General features: G+C 33.0%; 1 pseudogene; it reads left to right on the plus strand.

Moving 5' to 3' along the window:
• Nucleotides 1-12771: 12771 nt before the first annotated feature.
• On the plus strand, nucleotides 12772-17538 carry LOC138174940 (5-demethoxyubiquinone hydroxylase, mitochondrial pseudogene; annotated as a pseudogene).
• Nucleotides 17539-18881: the final 1343 nt, after the last annotated feature.

Raw genomic sequence — 18881 nt, forward strand, 5'->3', positions numbered from 1 at the left:
AAACTTTTAATTTTTTATTCCTTCTCTTTAATTATACAATTATTTTTATCTTTTTCAATAGGGAGTTTAAGATAATTTTTAATAATTTTATTACGACACTATAGAAACATCTTGTTGATTCTGCCTTCACCATATTGTATATACACTTCCTTTCATAACCACTTATATACAAGTCCAGTACCCCAACAACTTTCACCTGAATTATTACATAGCTGTTGAAGGAATGGATTATATAAGTTTCTGTAAACATTTTCATAAAAAATGAATGCATTTGCTTCTGATTCTATCATGGAAATCCTGTTGTCTGCTACAATTCAGACATGAACTCCTTATATACCTACAATGAAACTCAGAAATCACTGACTAAGAAATTGAGGTTGTAAGGGCCCTCCTGAGTCAGAAAACTGAAGACAATAATAACATTGTAATGGTTCTTAAATTTCATATTATGGATAATCTCATAAATGTCAACCCCAGGATAAATGCCAGTAAAAAAAGTGACAATCTGTAAAGCTAGCAGACGCTTCACTGAATTCTTTATTACATGCTCCCAAGTAGCTGTAGCTTGTCTCCTCTGTGCACTGATGGCTAACTAAAGGCCCTCTGGTTTCCAGGGCAGCTTTTAAAGATCTCTATATTCTAGTCTTTCCAGGTGGCAAGTAAGGGATTAAAACATTATCCTACTGGATTTTATTCTGCAATTTGTCTTGTTGTGCTTTTTTTCTCTTAGGATTATGTGTCTTGGTTAGATCAAATATGATTATTTCAAGGTCATAATCTGACGCAGATTAGTACTTCAGAGGTGTATAGATTTACAAAAAAAGAAATAGTCACTTATGTGTTACATGTTACATAGGCATCCTACATGGAAAGGTGTTTGGGATGCTTCTAAATTTTTAACTAGTTCTGAGTTTTTTATTCCATTTTCATTGGCACCTTTTTGTTTTTCAATATGATAGTCATTATACTGATTCCCAACAGTTGTTCAATAAATATTTGGAAATACATATATATGTGTACATATATATACATATATAAAAACATGTTTTTTACTGGGAATATAAAGATTAAAATTAACATAGACCTAGTCCTAGAAGATCAAATATGACAAGCCAAATATCTGAAGAAAGAATAGAAAGGGAAGTATATATATTATTTCAAAAGTTACTCAATATCAATTACTCAATCATAATCAAGATTTTATTAACTACCTACTACCAACCAGGCATGATCCTAGGTGCTGAAGATACAACTACAAAGAGTAAGTCAAGTCAACAAGCATTTATTAAACACCTACTAGCTGCCAGGTATTATGAAAGGTTCTAGAAATATAAAGAAAGGACTTCTCAAATAGTTGCTGCTCCCAAGATGTTCTCAATATAAAGAGGGAGATAACACACAAACAACAATGTACAAACAAGATATGCAAAGAACAAAGTAGAAATAAAAAACAAAAAGAAGGAATTAAGAATTAAGCATTTAAAAGTGGACTCAAATATATGCACAAGATATGTACAAAATGAAACTGAAATCAATACAAATTCATTAAATTAAAGGTAGTTTAACAAAGATAACTAACAACTGTTATTTTATAACACTATGTCATTATGATAAACAATTTGCAACTATTATTTCACTTGGAAGGTAGGGGGTTTTTTTGGGGTTTTTTTTTTATCCCACACTTTGCAGTTAAGGAAACTAAGACAAGAAAGAAGTTATGCAACTTGTCCAGGATCATACAGCTAGTAGGTATCTGTGGCCAGGTTTGAAATCATGTCTTCTTGACTCCAGTCTCAGTACTCTATTCACTCTGCCGATTCCCTCTTAACATATCATATCCTCAATATATTTTGATTCCTCCTCTGCTGTGTCTCTTTATTGTCCTTTAGGTGACCTATAGTTGAATATTTGAAAGTTGAATATTTAAAAGCGTTGCATGTTTCCCAATGAAAACTTTCCATTAGATTGTAAGCTCTCTTAGAGGATAAATTATCCTTTGTCTCTTTTTTTTAATCCCCAGTGTTTAACACAAACCCTGGGAAATAGTAGTTGTTTATTAAATGTTTCTTGATCAATTCATTCATTAAACCATAATTTAGCTGGAAATGGAGGGTGGGTGGGTAGCAGAACCATTTTTTCCACTGATACAGTAAATTGCTGAGGAGGTAAATTTTCTCTACAAATGCAGATCAGCATCAGTCCTGCACATAGCATACTCAAAGAATGACCTGTTACACTCAGGTAACTTATGCAGGACCACACAGCCAGTATATATTCCAAGACTGGAAGACAAGTCTTTCTAACTGAAAATGATACTCTCTACTCCAATATTTTCTTTCTTACATTTCATCTTCAAAAAAAGTAATAATTTTGAATAAAAGACACCTTTCATGTTTAATTTCATGTATTCTTTACCTTCAAATCATGAGTGCTCCCAAACATATTTTTCCTAAATCAGTTGTTCACAGGTATGTATGCTCAAGAAAATTAATTAATATAATAGCTTTACTATTTCTACATTGATTTATTAAAGCTATGTTTGGAAAATCTAGAAGACAAAGCATTTCATTGATGATGTCCCTAACTTTATTTTTTATGGTATTTTTGTTCATTTTTTTTTCTTTATAAACATGGGGTAGTGGTAGCTTCACTCAAAACTCTTTTTGAAAACATTTCTCAGGACTCTGATAGAAACAGTCCCTTCTACCACTCTCATATCCAGCCTTCACAATTCTAGCCCAAGGCTTATTTAATGTCCTGCCCTACTTCTTAACCATATAATGTGTTACTTTTAATAGTTTTGCAGTTAAGCTTCCATAGCTGGACATTACTCATATAAAAACATAATCAATGTTCCTTTTTTAGCCATGTATACTTTTTATCCTTTTATGAAGGGATCATAACTGTAGCATACCTTCACAGATGATTTAAGGAGTTGCCCCCATCCCCCAAAAGAAAAACTGCTGATCAAATATTTGGAGCTTCTCTGAGGTTTGCTAGGCTGGTCCTTAGATAATCACAGTTCTACTACATAACTCCGCAACCCCCAGTCACCATAAAACATTGATTAAGGATAGTGGAAGATGCTGTTCATGGAGAATTATACTAATAAAATCAAAGCAATTTAAGGGGTGGGATTTCAGGAGTACCTCTCAAATATTCCATTTTTATATTTATGTCTTAATTCTTTGGAATAATTCATTACTTTATGAAGTCAAATAATAAATTAAAAAAAAAAAACAAAGATACTACCTTGAGTGTAAGGTTAGTTAGGGGCAACACATAAGTAAAGATTCATCAGATTACAAGCTGTCACTTTTGAGAAATGGAGCAACATGATCCTTTTATTTTAGGAGCATATACTTTCACATACTTGTATATATTGACTACTATGTAGATAAGAGATTGGGTGGTGGAAACAGATTCAATTAGGAATCTGGTGCAATAATGCATGTAAGAGATTAAAGAACAGAATCAAATGGAAGGTGTTATAAGTGAAGAATAGGGAATGGAAAAAAGAACTATTGTAGAAGCATAAAAAGATTTGGAAGCTAATGGGCTATGTTGAAGTGACTGAGGGTAAGAGGTTGTATGAAGGACACTAATGTTGTGAGTTTTGGTGAAAGGAAGAAACCAATGCCCACAACAAAAATAGAGAAGTTGAGAAAGAGGGTTGAATTTGGGAAGAAATCTGAAATAAACTGTGTTTAGACATGTTTCCTTTGAGAAATATTGCATATGTGTGAAATTATCACATTCTCTATTTTTAAATTTTGTATTCCAATTGAATTTAATAAAAATTTTTAACATTTTTCTAAAATTTTGGTTTCCAAATTCTCTTCCTCTCTCCCACCACTCCATCTTCCCTAAGAAGAAAAACAATTTGACATAGGCTATACATGTGAAGTCCTGAAAAACATAATTCCATGTCAATCATGCTGTAAAAGAAAACACAGACAAAAATAGACACACACATATGCACGCACACACACAGAGCAAAAAAAATGTACTTTGATCTGCATTCAGACTCTATCAGTTCACCCTCTGGAAGTAGATAGCATGTTTCATAATAAGTCCTTCAGAATTGTCTTAGACCTTTGTTTTGCTAAGAAGAGTTAAAGCATTCATAGTTAATCACTATACAATATTGTTGTTGCTGTGTACAATGTTCTCCTGTATCTGTTCACTTTACTTTGCATCTGTTCATGTAAAATTTTCAAGATTATCCTGAATACTTCCTGCTCATCTTTTCTTATAGAACAATAAAATTCCATCACAATTATATACCACAACTTTCTCAACAATTCTATAATTGATGGTAACCTTTCAATTTCCAATTATTTGCCACAACAAAATGAGCTGCTATAAATATTTTTGTACATTTAGGTCCTATTCCTTTTTTTTTTCTTTGTCTCTTTGGGATAAAGACTTTGTAGTGGTATCACTGCATCAGAGTATACAAAATTTTATTGCCCTCAGGGGATAATTACAAATTGCTCTTCAGAATGGTCAGATCAGTTAATAACTCCACCCATAGTGCAATCGATCACATTAGTGCAATTCCTTTTCCAAAATGTATCATTTTCCTTTTTTATCATATTAGCCAATCTGACAGTTGTACATAGTTGCTTTAATTTATATTTTTTTAATCAATAGTGATTTAGAACATTTTTTTTCATACAACCATAGATAGCTGTGATTGCTGCAACTGAAAACTTCATGTTCATATTCTATAACTACCAATTGTGGAATGACTTACATTCTTATAAATTTGACCCAGTTCTCTATATATTTGAGAAATTTCTCAGAGAAATTTGACATAAATTGTTTTTATAATTGTCTTCTTTCCTTCTAATCTTGGCTACATTTGTTTTGGTAAGAAAAAAAACTTTTAATTTAATATAATCTAAATTATCCATTTTGCTTTCCAAATGCTCTCTATTTCTTATTTGATAACAAATTTTCCCCTTGTTCATAGACATGACAGGTAAACTATTTCATGTGCCCCTAATTTGCTTATAATATCACCCTTTATGTCTAAATAATATACCCATTTTGACTTCATATCAACATCTTGGGTGAGATGTTGGACTATACCTACTTTTTGCCAAACTGCTCTCTCTGTTTTCTGAGCAAATTTTGTCAAATGGTAAGTTCTTGTCCCAAAAGTTTGGATCTTTGCATTTATTGAACACTCTATTATGATGGTCACTAACTACTGTGCATTCTGTACCCAATCTATTCCACTTGTCCATCACTCTGTGCACCAGAATGTTTCGATGATTACTGCTTTACAATACAGTTTAAGATCTTGGCCACTTTCTTTCACATTTTTTTTTCATTAATTCTCTTAATATTCTTTTTTTCCCCTAATATTCTTGACATTTTTTTCTTCCAAATGAGTTTTTTTTTCTAGCTCTATAAAATATATTTTTGGTAATTTGATGGGTATGGCACTGAATAAATAAAAAAGTTATAGAACTGTCATTTTTATTATATTGGTGTGGACTGTCCATAAACAATTAATATTTTTCCAATTTTTCATATCTGACTATATTAGTGTGAAAAGTATTTTATAACTGTGTTTAAATAGTTCCTGTGTTTGACTTGGAAGGTAGACTCCCAAGTATTTTATATTATTTATAATTATTTTGTATGGAACATCTCTTGCTGCCTGCTCCACTTTGTTGGCAATATATAGAAATGTTGATCATTTATATACATTTATATTATATCCTACCACTTAGTTAAAGTTTTTTCAACTATTTTTATTAGATTCTCTGTATTATATCATCACATCATCTGCAAAGAGTGATAATTTTTCTTCATTGCCTATTCTAATCCCTTGTCTTCATCTCATAAATCTTAGTATGCTATTTCATTGTTGTAATTTTATTTAATGAAATTATTGATTTCTTCATTAATTTTTAACCCACTTATTCTTTAGGATTAGATTACTTTCTAATTATTTTTAATCTATCACCCAGTTTTAATTGAATATAATTTTATTACAATATGATCTGTAAAGGATTTAATATTTGTTTTTTTTTCTGCATTTGATTATGAATGCCTAAATACAAGGTTAATTTTTGTGTCAGAGTCATGTACCCCTGAGGGGGAAAATCATATATTCCTTTCTCTTCTCATTAAATTTTCTCCAAATGTTTGTCATAGCTACCTTTTCTAAAATTCTCTCTACCTCCTTAACTTCTTTCTTTTTGTTTTGTGGTTTTTGAGTTATCTGCTCTTATAGGGGAAAGTTGAAGTCCCCCACTATTTCTTCCTATAACTGGCTTAACTTCTTCAAAAATTTGCATACTACACCACTTGGTGAAGATATGTTTGTTATTTATGCTACTTCACTGTCTATGTGCCTTTTTCTTAGAAACATATAGTTTTTTGCTTAACTCTTTTGACCAGATCTGTTTTTGCTTTTGCTTTGTCTGATATCATAATTACTACCCCTGTTTTCATTTTTCCATCAACTTTAACATAATAGATGCTTCTCCAACCCCTTTCCTTTACTATTTTTGTCACTCTGATTCAAATTGTGTTTCATGTAAAGAACATATTGTCAGATTGTGTTTTTTTAATCCATTCTATTATCTGTTTCTACTTTATGGGCAAGTTCATCCCATTCACATTTATAGTTAAATGGCTGTGTATTTTTTCCATCCTATTTTACCCTATTTTTGTGTCTCTATCTCTCTTTTTTTAAACTCTCTCCTCAAAAATGTTTTGCTTCTGATCATCACCTCCTCCAATCTGCCCACCCTTCGGTCAGTCTCCTCTTGTATTATCCCCTTCCCCTACTATTTCCCCATAGGGTAAGATAGATTTCTATACCCAAATGAGTATGTATGTTATTCCCTCATTTAGTCAATTCTGGTAAGAGTGAGGTACAAACATTCCCCCACCCCATCTCCTTCTCCATTGTAAAAGCTCTTTCACTCCTGTTTTATGTGAGACAATTTACCTCCATGATACCTCTCCCTTTCCCTTTCTTTCAATACATCCCTCTGTCTCTTTCCCTTAATTTTTCTATTGTATATCATCCCATCTTAATCAAATCATATCCTTGCCTTTTGTCTTTGTATACTCCTTCTTACTTCCCTAACTGATAACATTCTTAAGACTAAAAATATCATCTCATGAATGTATGCAAACTGTTTAACCTTACTGAATCCCACTGATTCTTATTTCATCTTCACCTTTTTGTGTTTCATTTGAGTCTTGTATTTGAAAATTTTCTATTTAATTCTGGTCTTTTCATCAGGAATGCTTGAAAGTCCTTTATTTCATTTAATATCCTTTTTTTTCTCCTAAAGGATTTTATTCAATTTTGCTAGGTACATGATTTTTGGGTACAATTTTAGCTTTTTCACATCTTAAATATTACACCCAAGCCCTTTGATCCTTTAACTTAGAAGCTGCAAAATCCTGTGCTATCCTAATAATGACTCCATGATATTCACATTGTTTCTTTTTGGATACTTTCAGTTTTTTCACCTTGATCTAAGAATTCTCAATTTGGCTTTAATATTTCTGGGAGTTTTCATTCTGGGATCTTTTGGGAGTGACTTGTGGATTCTTTTTATTTTTACTTTATTCTCAGGTTCTAGGATACCTGGGGAGATTTTCCTTGATAGTTTCTTGAAATATGTTATAAAAATTATTTTCTTTTTTCCTGATGACTTTCAAGTAGTGCAACAATTATTAAATTATCTCTTCTTGATTTATTTCCATATCAGTTGTTTTTCCAATGAGATATTTAACATTTTCTTCTACTTTTTTCATTATTTTGATTTTGTTTTGTTGTTTCTCAATGTCTCATTGAGTCATTAGTTTTCACTTGCCAACTTTTAATTTTTAAAGAATTTTTTTTCAGGAAACTTTTGTGCCTCCTTTTCCATTTGACCAATTCTACTTTTTAAGGAATTGTTTTCTTCAGTGAAATTTTGTACATCATATTTCCCCATTTTTTTGTGTGTTTCCTTTACCGAGTTTTTGAGGGTGTTTTTATGATGCTCTTGCATCACTCTCATTTCATTTCTCTGTTTTGTTTCTCAACCTCTTTTATTTGATTTTGAAACCCTTTTTGACTTCTTCCAGTAAATCATTTTGTGGCCTGAGACAAATTCATGTTTTTCTTTGAGGCTTTGCAATGTTAGTCATTTTGATATTGTTGTCTTCTTCAGAAATTTGTGTTTTCATCTTCCCCTGTCACCATAGTGATTTCCAATGGTGAGGTTTCTTTTTTGTTGCTTGCTCATTTTCTTGCCCATTTCTTGACCTCCAACTTTATATGAAAGTTAAGCACTGTTCCCAGGGTGAAGGAGACACTCTCCTAAGCTTCAATATTGTTTTGTTTTGTTTTTTCCCTTCTTTTTTCATAGGTAGTTCTAGAGGTCTGTTAGTTTTCTGTTGTTCCAAGAACTGAATATATGATCTAATGAGAGGTGTGATCACTGCTCATAGCCTTTGCTATGGTCCATGTTTATGGCTTGCTGCAGTAAAACTGATTTGGCTATGGCTTATACTCTTTTCCAACCTCACTGCTGCTGGTTCAGTCACACCAAAAGCCTTCCACTAACTTGCCAGGGCATAGCCTGCTGCTCTCTTACCAAGGTGTTGTTGGTTTGCCAGAGAGTTGCTAACTTTCCAGGCTTGTCCTGCTGATGGCTTCCCACACTACTTCCTGCTGCTTGCTTGCTGGGTTCTGCCTGCAGTGGACTGTAGTATACTCTTACACCATTGTAGACATTTTCACTCACTGATTGTACTGTACTGATTGCCTGCAGACATTGTACACGCATTGCAGACATTTCCTGTTAACCTTTTAAGTTGTCTTGGGTTGGAAAACTGCTTTACCTTGTCCATTTTTTTTTGGTTCTCCCACTCCAGAATTCAATGTGAGGCACTATTTTAAGTTGTTGGAAGGGAATTTGGGAGAGCTCAAGAGAGTGCCTGCTTTTACTCCTCCATCTTGGCTCCAAATCCCACACTCTCATTTAAGTTAGTTATTGGCCTACATAAGTTATTACCCCAAAAATTAATCATATTTTCCTTGAGGGAAGAATACAAACCTCATTTTTCATTAAAACACAAAAAGCCTAACAAAACCTCATAGCAAATCATTTATTAAATATTTACTGCATACAAAGCACTACACGAAGTACTGGGGATATAAAAAGGAAAAGAAAAGCAATCACTAACTTCAAGGAATTTCCATTCTGATGGGAGAAACAACACAAACGGAAGCTTATAGATGTAAGAAGGAAACATCCCATGATCTTTAGACTGTAGAAACAAAGCAAATTGTAATGCCACTTTTTAAATATCATTTCCTGTAATAAAATTATATGTTTCTAATATCACATGATTTCACAATTGCAAGATTTTTATTGCAAAGGATTTATTTTCTAAGTTTTCAGTAGCTGTAGTTGTAGAACCTGTAGAAGCTTTTTCTAGACTGTATCTCCCTAGCAGTTCTGTCCTAAGTAGAGTGCTAAGAACACTGGACTAGAAGAAAAGTTAATGCTAAGGATCTTAAACTAAGGGTCCTGGGCTTTCTTTATGAAAGCTGCAAAAGAGATAATGGTCAAATACTGGTCATGCTTTGCATTGCTTGACATATGCTATCTTTTGTCTCTCCCTCAGGATTCCCTGCTGAATCTGCCAAACTGACTTGCCTGCCAAGTATGCAGTAGTTGGTTGATAGCTGGTAAAGAAGACAGAACTCTTTCACATTGAAAATGCACAGTAAGTGTTAAAGAAATAAATGAAGCTATAACATGTTTACCTTAATTCTTTGATATATACAGTATAGAAATGGGAATTTAAGGATTTGTTTTAGCTGGTAAAATGAACTAATTTTTGTAAGAATTTTGTTAAAATTAAATTGATGCCAACTTATTATTTCTTATCTATGTTTCATAAAATATTTTGGCTTCAGGAACATATTTTCAAAGTTTCCATGTTTAATGTATTTTCCACTAAAACACTAAGTCAAGCAACTACTGTTAATTCTGATTATCAGCACTTACTTTAGTGAACTTTAAGCACATTAAATATTCTTTTAAAAGTAATTGGAATTGAATTATGGAATTAATTGTATGATTTTAAAAAATTTTCCCTTCTGACTTGTGTTTCATTATATTGTACTCTTTGTGTTTTATGAACAACAGTAAACCTTTCCTATGCACTCACGGTGATAGACAATCCTGCAATGTCACAGGTATCTTAGAAAAGTGTCAGAAGTTAAAAATGTTCTATAGCTTTAAAAAAGTCAATTTAATTTTTTAATATGTGATTGGAATGAAGAAAATATGTTGATTATTTCTATTATTTTATTTTTGCCCTTTTATCATTTCCCAATAATGACACCTCAATGCAATAAGCCTCCTTTATAACAAAAACAAAACAAAAAAAACAAACTGGCACAGAAACTTTCTTTGGCAGCATAAGCAAAATTCTACCCCTGTCGTGTACCACCTCTTTCAGAGAAGGAAGTTTATTTCATTCCAATGATGTTCATTACAGCTAATTTGGAGTCTGATGTCTTTTGCTAAGGTTTGCATTGACTTTACTGTTGTTCTTTTGTTTGTTTGTTTTTTGTCTTTGTTGTGTTTTCAACAATCCATAGCAGTGAGTTCATACAAATCTTCCCTACTTTCCATGAATTCCTTATAGTCATAATTTATTTTGCATGACAATATCCCATCACATTATTATGCCACATTTTTTCAAATATTTCCCAGTTGAAAGCTTAATTTATTTATAGGCTTTTTTTCCTATTGTTTTTGGGTTTTCTTAATATACAAAATTTTGGTTATTTTGCCATCCATGAGTTCTACCTTTGACCTTCTTGGGCATTGCCCAGTAAATGTATGGCTCAGTCAAGTGTTTAGTCACTTTTCCATAGGAGATTTTTTTATAAGCAATTGGGGTTAAGTCACTTGCTCAAGGTTACACGGCCAGGTGTTTCTGGGTGGGTGCTAAGTGTCTGAGCCTGGATTCGATCCCAGTTTCAGGTCATCACAACTCTGGGGCCAGGGCTCTTACTCGCTGTGCTACTTTGCCACCCCAATAGGAGATATTTTTAATGTCTTAAAGTCTTGAAATGAAAGCCTTGATGTTTTAGTCTTTCCATGGTTCAAAAAAACCCAGTAAATACCTAGCTTTTTTTCATTCAGAGATTGTTATCCTAGTTTTCCATCAGTGAGTAATTACAGTTCTCCACCTCTCATATATTCAAGTTGAATTTTCTTTTCACTTAAGATGCTCATGTATAGAGTTGTATACCCAGGACATCCAAAGGGAACATTTGTGAGCCCCCCAATATCATGAATATAGTAGCAAATAATGTTTTTTCCACCATTAAAGGCATATACAAGAAAGATTTTTGAGTCTGATTTAACAGTGCTCGACAGCAAGCAAGTCAAAGGAAGAATCAAAACTGACATATTTAGAACAACCAGTAGAGCCTTTGACTGAGTTAATAAATAATTGTAACTTGAAAATGTCCTTTGGTGGTTGTCTTGTGAACTCTAAAAGAGATGATTTCTATAAAAGATGCACTTAGAAGGGAAATCAAGTAGTTAATTCTAAACAACAACAAGAATAACAACACTGAATTAATAAAATTCAAGTAGACTGATTAATTCTACTATGGTATTTGTAGTGATTGTTGGAGACATATTTGGGGGAATCTATTGAAATTTTATTGGCCACTAATACTTATGATCAGTTCTAGATAAGTTAAATTGAGCTTTTTGAAGTGAAAATTTTAAGGGTTTTCATAGAACAGCATAAAAATCTTACAAAACAAACTAAAACTACTTAGTTCACTAAAGTCTATTTCAATGATCAATAAGATTTCTTTATGGAAGAGATGTGGGTCTTAATCATAGTTCTAACTTACAATTAAGGGGAATGTCAAACATGATGACTACAATCTTGGTGAAACTAATTTATGAAAAGAAATGAAACTTCCTCTTAAGGTATGATTATAAATTAATTCTATGAAAGTATAGAAAAGAACATTAGAAGAGACTTTAATAGCTACAAATTATAATGCATCATAAATGCAAAAAAAACATACTACTATGGTAAAAACATCTGAGGTGTAACAGGATAATGGACACAGGTGCTCTGGAAATAGTTTCTTTCATGATGTACTAGAAGCTAGTGGCAAAGAATACAGTCCTAGAGATCAGGGTAAGAATGGAAATACAAATGGAGCTGTCCCATAGGTAAAAGAATTCTGAGACTACTATCAGGGTCATATTACTTCTGACAGATGGAAATAGTATAAAATATTCAAAAATTTCAAAAATGAAACTAGTTTTAATTACATGATACAGAATTATCATTCAAGACTTTTATATCTTCTAAGTCAAAATTGTAAGCATCTAAATAATTTTCCCAAGATTAAACACAAAACAGTGGCGAACAAACAGATAAATGGGAAACCCACCAAGGGAATTACATCCACAAAACATATTGCTTTGACAAAACCTATACCTGATTTCCTTGTTCTCTTTTTATACTATGTATGTAATTTTGCCTTTGTAATATAATGTAATAGTCTAACAAGTCGTGCTCTTCCTACTTTTATATATGTAACCTTGAGTTGGTAAGATGCTAGAAAATTCAGAGGGATATCCTTGGGATCCCAGAGATGCTAGAGAGTTTCCAAGGGAAAAAAAAGAAACTTTGGAGGACCTTTGCAGTATGCTAAAAAAAAAAAATCTCAGGGCTGGATTATTCATGGATATTCAGGAGAGTTTGGTTTACTTCGAGGTTCCAGAAGATTTGCGAATGGCAATTCTGTTCAAGTTTTGTAGCACCATTTGGGGAGATGGAGAGAGGCAAGAGTGAAATGAATATGTAGATTGGATTAGCACCAGCAAGTGATAAAGAAGTAGATTGGATCTAAAACCAATCTGAAATATCAACTGTGACAGCTGGTGGTATTGAAATCTCTGTTTGTCTGTCTGTCTGTCTCTCTATCTATATATGACATATATTACACACACACATATATGTATGAACATATATGTGTATATACATATGTTGTGGTGTGTGTATGTATATACATATTTATATGTGTGTGTAAATTTCCCTTGATTATATGTGAAAACAATTTTTTACATTTAAGTTTTGAGTTCCAAATTCTATCCCTCCTTCCTTCCCTCCTTCCCCCACCCCAAGACAGTAAACAATTTGATAGGTTATCCATGTGCAATCATATAACATTTCCATATTACTCATTTTGTGCAAGAAGTCTTAAATAAAATAAAAAGAATGAAAGGGAAAAAGGTAAAAACATTCTTCAGTCTCTATTCGAACAGTATCAGTTTTCTCTGGAGGCAAATACTGTGCTTCATCATTAATGCTTTGGAATTATTAGGACCATTATATTGCTGAGAATAGCTAAGTCCTTCACAGTTCTTCATCATACAATATGATAGTTACTGTGTATAACGTTCTTCTAGCTCTGTTTACTTCACTTTGCATCAGTTCTTATAAGTCTTTCCAGTTTTTTTTTTCTGAAATAATCCTGCTTGCCATTTCTTATTGCACAATAAATATTCAATTACAATCATATACCACAGCTTGTTTAGTCATTCCCCAATTAATGGGCATCCTTTCAATTTCCAATTCTTAACCACCACAAAAAGAGCTGCTATAAACATTTTTGTGCAAATAGGTCTCCCCTCCCACCTTTTTTTGCTGTCTTTGGCATACAGACCTAGACATGATATTGTTGGAACAAAGAGTATTCATATTATATACCTGATTTTTAAATTCCTCTTAATTATATATTGGAATTTTGAGTAAGATCAAACTCACTCCCTTAAAGGCATTTTATTGATCATTGAATGAACAAAGGGTTCAATGATCACCACTGATATTGCTAATTCCCAAGTTTTTGTTTGCTCCCACTGGTTCCTAATTCAGTGCTACTTGGATATCTGGGAAGACTTTAGTGAATAGTACTGCTAAAGAAATGAGGCTGTCTTTGATGTTATACAGAGAAACAGATCGTAGACAAGAGAGACACAAAATGGATGATGACCCACAGAAGATACATTGGACTAAGAATAGAAGAGCAAAATCGGAAATCTGGGAACTTATAGATTTATGAATCAAAAAAGGAGAGTTACATTAAAAATTGGATATGCTATTCCTGTAAGTGCATAAGGAGAAAAATAAAGACAGTGAAGACACTATGGAAATAATTCATATTCATGTGCAGAAAGAGAAAGATTTTCTGCAAAAAAAATACAACCCACAGTTAAAGAAGATTAAGTAAATGAAGGATATAATTCTAACTTTAAGGGTCATGTTACCTGGAGGTGACAGTTGAAGGTGTGGGAGTAGATGCTATAAACCAGGGGAATGTAGTCAAAAGAGAAGGAAGAGAATTGTGCCTTAGGAAATGATGATATTACCAAAGGAAGAGAGAGTTTCAACAATTTTGTCATGGTTAGCATTATCATTTGTTAAGAGGTTCTAAGTAGTTGAAGGATCAATAACCATTTTATTAAAGGCCATTTATGATCTTCAGAAAAGCAGAATCATGCAAGAGGTAGAGAAATAGGTCTGACTAGAATGATTTAAGAACTTATAATGGGAGAGGAATTGATGGCAATGAGCAGAGGGCAGTTGTGAGTGAAGTGAATAAAGTCACAGGATAATCTGAAGTGGCATCATCATTTCAGGATATCCCTATCCATATAGAATACACAGATTTTCTTGATTTACTGAGGCTGGTGGTCTAGCACGTCACTAGAACATGTTGCTGAGAAAATGGAAATTGAGGAGTTCATAAGACATTTGGTCATTTTTATAGAAAATTAGAAAAAATAAGTTTGGTTTCATAGATATTAAAATTTACTTTTCCTGTCCAATTAACTTTTTAAAAATTGTGTTTTTTTCTGTTGTTGGATTTTTTAAACTTTATTTTATTATGTTTAGAGACTTCTACTTGCTTTACTATTATGTTCTGTTCTTTACATGTTAATTTAAAAGGGTTTATCCAACTGAGATAAAATATGTAGGTTCCAGTAAAAGACTATAACCTTTTTTTCTTAATAGATAAAAAATTATAAATCCCTAGGAAAAATTTAGTTCAGTTCAGCTTAAAGATGAATTATTTTATCCCTTCACTAAATTTTATGATAGATTTTCATTAATACCTAAAGCCTTTATGTCCACTAAGCATTCAACCTGTAACTGTGAATCAAATAATTTAATCTAGTTTCATCCAGCAGATATAATCAAATTAATATGGGTATTGTTTTGCAATCATAAAAATTATTTGAATTGTGGTGATAAAGGAAAGGTACTCAAAAGAATCAGAAGTGTTCAAATGCTTTGTCACCAATTTACTTTGATGTTCATGCTAAAAAATGGTAATCATACTTTAGAATATGAATTTTGGATAGTGTCATGAATCTATTGTGAAATCTAATGCAAGAACTTAAAAAAAGGCAAGAGAGAAATGCTGGACAGGCTGCATGCTCTGTTTTCCAGAAATGGAGAAAAAGTTCCCCAGAACATTAGAGGGACCCCTTGTGGGGATTTACTTAGAAATGTATATAAACACATTTTGGTAAATTGGAGTAAACATTCATCTGGATTAAATTACAAATCTGTACAAATATTGAAGTAGCTCTTCGGGAAAAAAAAAGATTTTGGACCAAACTGGTAAATGTGATTCAACAGTCAGACTCTTTTGGAAGTCCCTAAAGTTTGATGTTTTTAAACTCCACTTTATAAAGGGTAGCTTTGAAGCAATACAAGATTTTCTGCTATTATATCAACACTTTAAGGAAGCATTGGACGGCACACATATATAGAATTTGCCTACACAAGAGGAAATAGACACTTAAGTTAAAAAAAATAAATAGAATCAGTCTAATCTTTTTTTCAGTCTAATATATCAATGTCTACACCAAGATAATTTCATTTTACTTTGCATTCTATCAATTGAATTAGGTTATTTTCCTGTTCATCAAATTATTTCAAGGATTTTCCATTTAATTCTCTAATTAGGGATTTAGTTTAGGTGTTATATGGAAATGGACGATATGCTGCATTTGGATTGGCTTAACAAATTAATACTTGGCCAATGGATGACATGAAGGATAGGATGTGGAACTTGGAGTTAAGAATACCCCAGTTTGAATCATGAGCCAGGCACTAACTGTGTAGACCTGGGAAAATCTCTTTATGCTTCTGTTTCCTTGTCTTTAAAATGAGTATAATAATAGCACCTACGTCATAATATTGTTATGAGGATCAAATAAGTTAATATAAATGAATTATGCCTTGTGAACCTTAAAGGGCTACATAAATGTTAGATGTTGCTGTTGTTATCTTTATTGACAGAAAACATTCACAAACTTTCCATCTGAAAAACAACAATAAAACATCCCTTACAGATAACAGAAACCTAATATATGGAACACCTGTTTGCTGTCACTAAGAATAAGGCATTATGCGCCTGTTTTAGTATTTATGGTCAGTGCGTTCCATGAACTCAGTAGTTAAGATGTTGAGAAGCAGATGTTCTTGAAAGGCGTTATTTGCTGCCACTTTTAATTTTTTTTTTTTAACATTAAAAATTATGTCGGAAAGTTTTGCCTCCCAGGGAGGCACAGTCCCAGCCGAACGCTGCGCAGGAAGGCCTGCGTCATAAGAGTGCGCCCCCGGCGCGTGCCTCAGGCCCGTCATCAGGATGCACTAATAACCTGCTTCTCCTGGAGCGTCCGCTAGGATTCCCACAACAATGCGCCGTGTTGGGCGCCTGCTGCTTCTCTGCCTTGTAGGCCGTGCCCTGGAGCTCGCAGGTTTGCTCGAAGGTTTATGCGAGAAGTGCCAGCACCAGAATTTGCAGTACAGGAAAGACGTATGAAAATATCAACCATGCCACTATAGATCATATCATCCGGGTGGATCATGCAGGGGATATGAAGCAAACCGCATATTTGTTGGACAAATGGCTGTGCTAGGTAGAACAAAGGTCGGACCAGTTATTCAGAAAATGTGGGATCAAGAAAAGGCTCATTTGAAAAAGCTTGTCGAGGTGATGATTACACTTAGAGAATGTAATCGGATTGGTGTTGGGTGCTGGAACAGCTTTACTTGGAAAGGAAGGGGCAGTGGCTTGCACTGTGGCTATAGAAGAGTCAATAGCACACCATTATAACCACCAGACTACAACATTAATGGAAGAGGAGCCAGAAAAGTTATGAAGAACTCCATCAAGTAATTAAAAAATTTGGGAATGAGGAGCTAGAACACTATGACATGGGCCTTGACCATGATGCAGAATTGGCACCAGCATACTCCATCTTGAAAGATACTATTCAGCTTGGATGTATAGCTGCAATATATTTATCGGAACAATTTAAAAATAATTTTAATGATATTATGTATAAAATGATAGTAACTGAAGGGGTTATATTTGCACATGTGAACTTTATTGTAAATTTTGTTAATAAATTGAATGATTCTGCTTTTTAAAAAAGTATGTCTCTCCTATATGATATAAAAAAAGATTATTTTAGTGCAGTAGAATTTCCAAAACCAAGGTAATTCTTGATATCTAAAGAATCATTTTTACCCCTAGACATTATTTAATTGTTACAATTTCTAGGGCCTCTGTCTCCTGATTGTTAAACAACAACAAAAAATTGTATTCAATAACCTAATCCTTTGCCCAACTTTATTCCTTTTCATCATACTGATTCATATCCCTCATATAAGACCACCCAGAGGAAACTTGATTTCACCCTACCCCTACCCCCTCCCTGTGTTAGGACCAAAGATTGAATTCCTGAGTGACCAACCTAATTCTGATATGACTTTTCATGTTAAGTTGTCTTGATCTTGCAGATATAGCAGGGCTGCACTCAAATGCCTTTCCAATTTGGCAAAATATGGCAGTTTTCATTCAATTCAATTCACCTTAATCAGGTTAAATTCAATTTAATTTCATTCTGCAACCTGACACTGTGCCAGATTATAGAAATAAGAAAAACAAAAACAAAAAAATAATAAAGAAAAATAAATACCTACCTTCAAGGAATTTGTGTTCTACTGGAAAAAGCTACATATACAATACAAAATTTATACATAGTAATTACAAAGTAATAGGGCCTGTGAAAAGTATTCATAATTATGAGGATAGAGAAATACTCCGTGTAGGAGGTAGCAACTGATGTGGGTCTTTATGAGATTCCAAGAAGTGGAAATGGAAAAAAAGAGTATTTCAACAAGGATCAATAGCTTTTACAAAGTCATGGGAGATATAATGGACCCCAAAATGTCCATGAATACATTTTAGGGATTTCTATGAAATTAGAATGGAAAAAATGTATTTTTGTTTTTACTAACCTTGAGTTTCTTTTGAAATCCTAAATATTTCACATTTTACAATATTATTCTGAGTCCATGGACTTCAGAAGTTGGCCAAGGCAGGGTCCATCACAGAGAGAGAGACAGAGAGAGAGAGAGAGAGAGAACCCTTATTGTAAGGAGAACTACAAATAGGCCAGATAGTCAAAATAGACTAAAGGTTTGAATACTTAAAGCTGGATAATGGGAAATAATTTGGAAAAAAATAATGTAGTCATTATATGAAGGGCTTTAACTGGAAAAGAGATTTTATATTTTATCATAGCATTTTCCCCAGGGCATCAAATGGTGTTTCTGGACATAGTAGACAATAAATATTTGTTAAATTCAAAGAATTGGTAGGTATTTCTCACTCTATGCTAAAACAGAGATGCATCTTTTTCATGTTGGGGTTTATAGAAGAAGATAAATTTCAGTGCTACTTGATCTCTTCCTCAGATAAAAATGTC

Source organism: Petaurus breviceps, unplaced genomic scaffold (assembly GCF_028583685.1).
Source record: "Petaurus breviceps papuanus isolate PSGF00001 unplaced genomic scaffold, PetGlider_PUasm1.0 76, whole genome shotgun sequence".
NCBI classification, from domain to species: domain Eukaryota; kingdom Metazoa; phylum Chordata; class Mammalia; order Diprotodontia; family Petauridae; genus Petaurus; species Petaurus breviceps.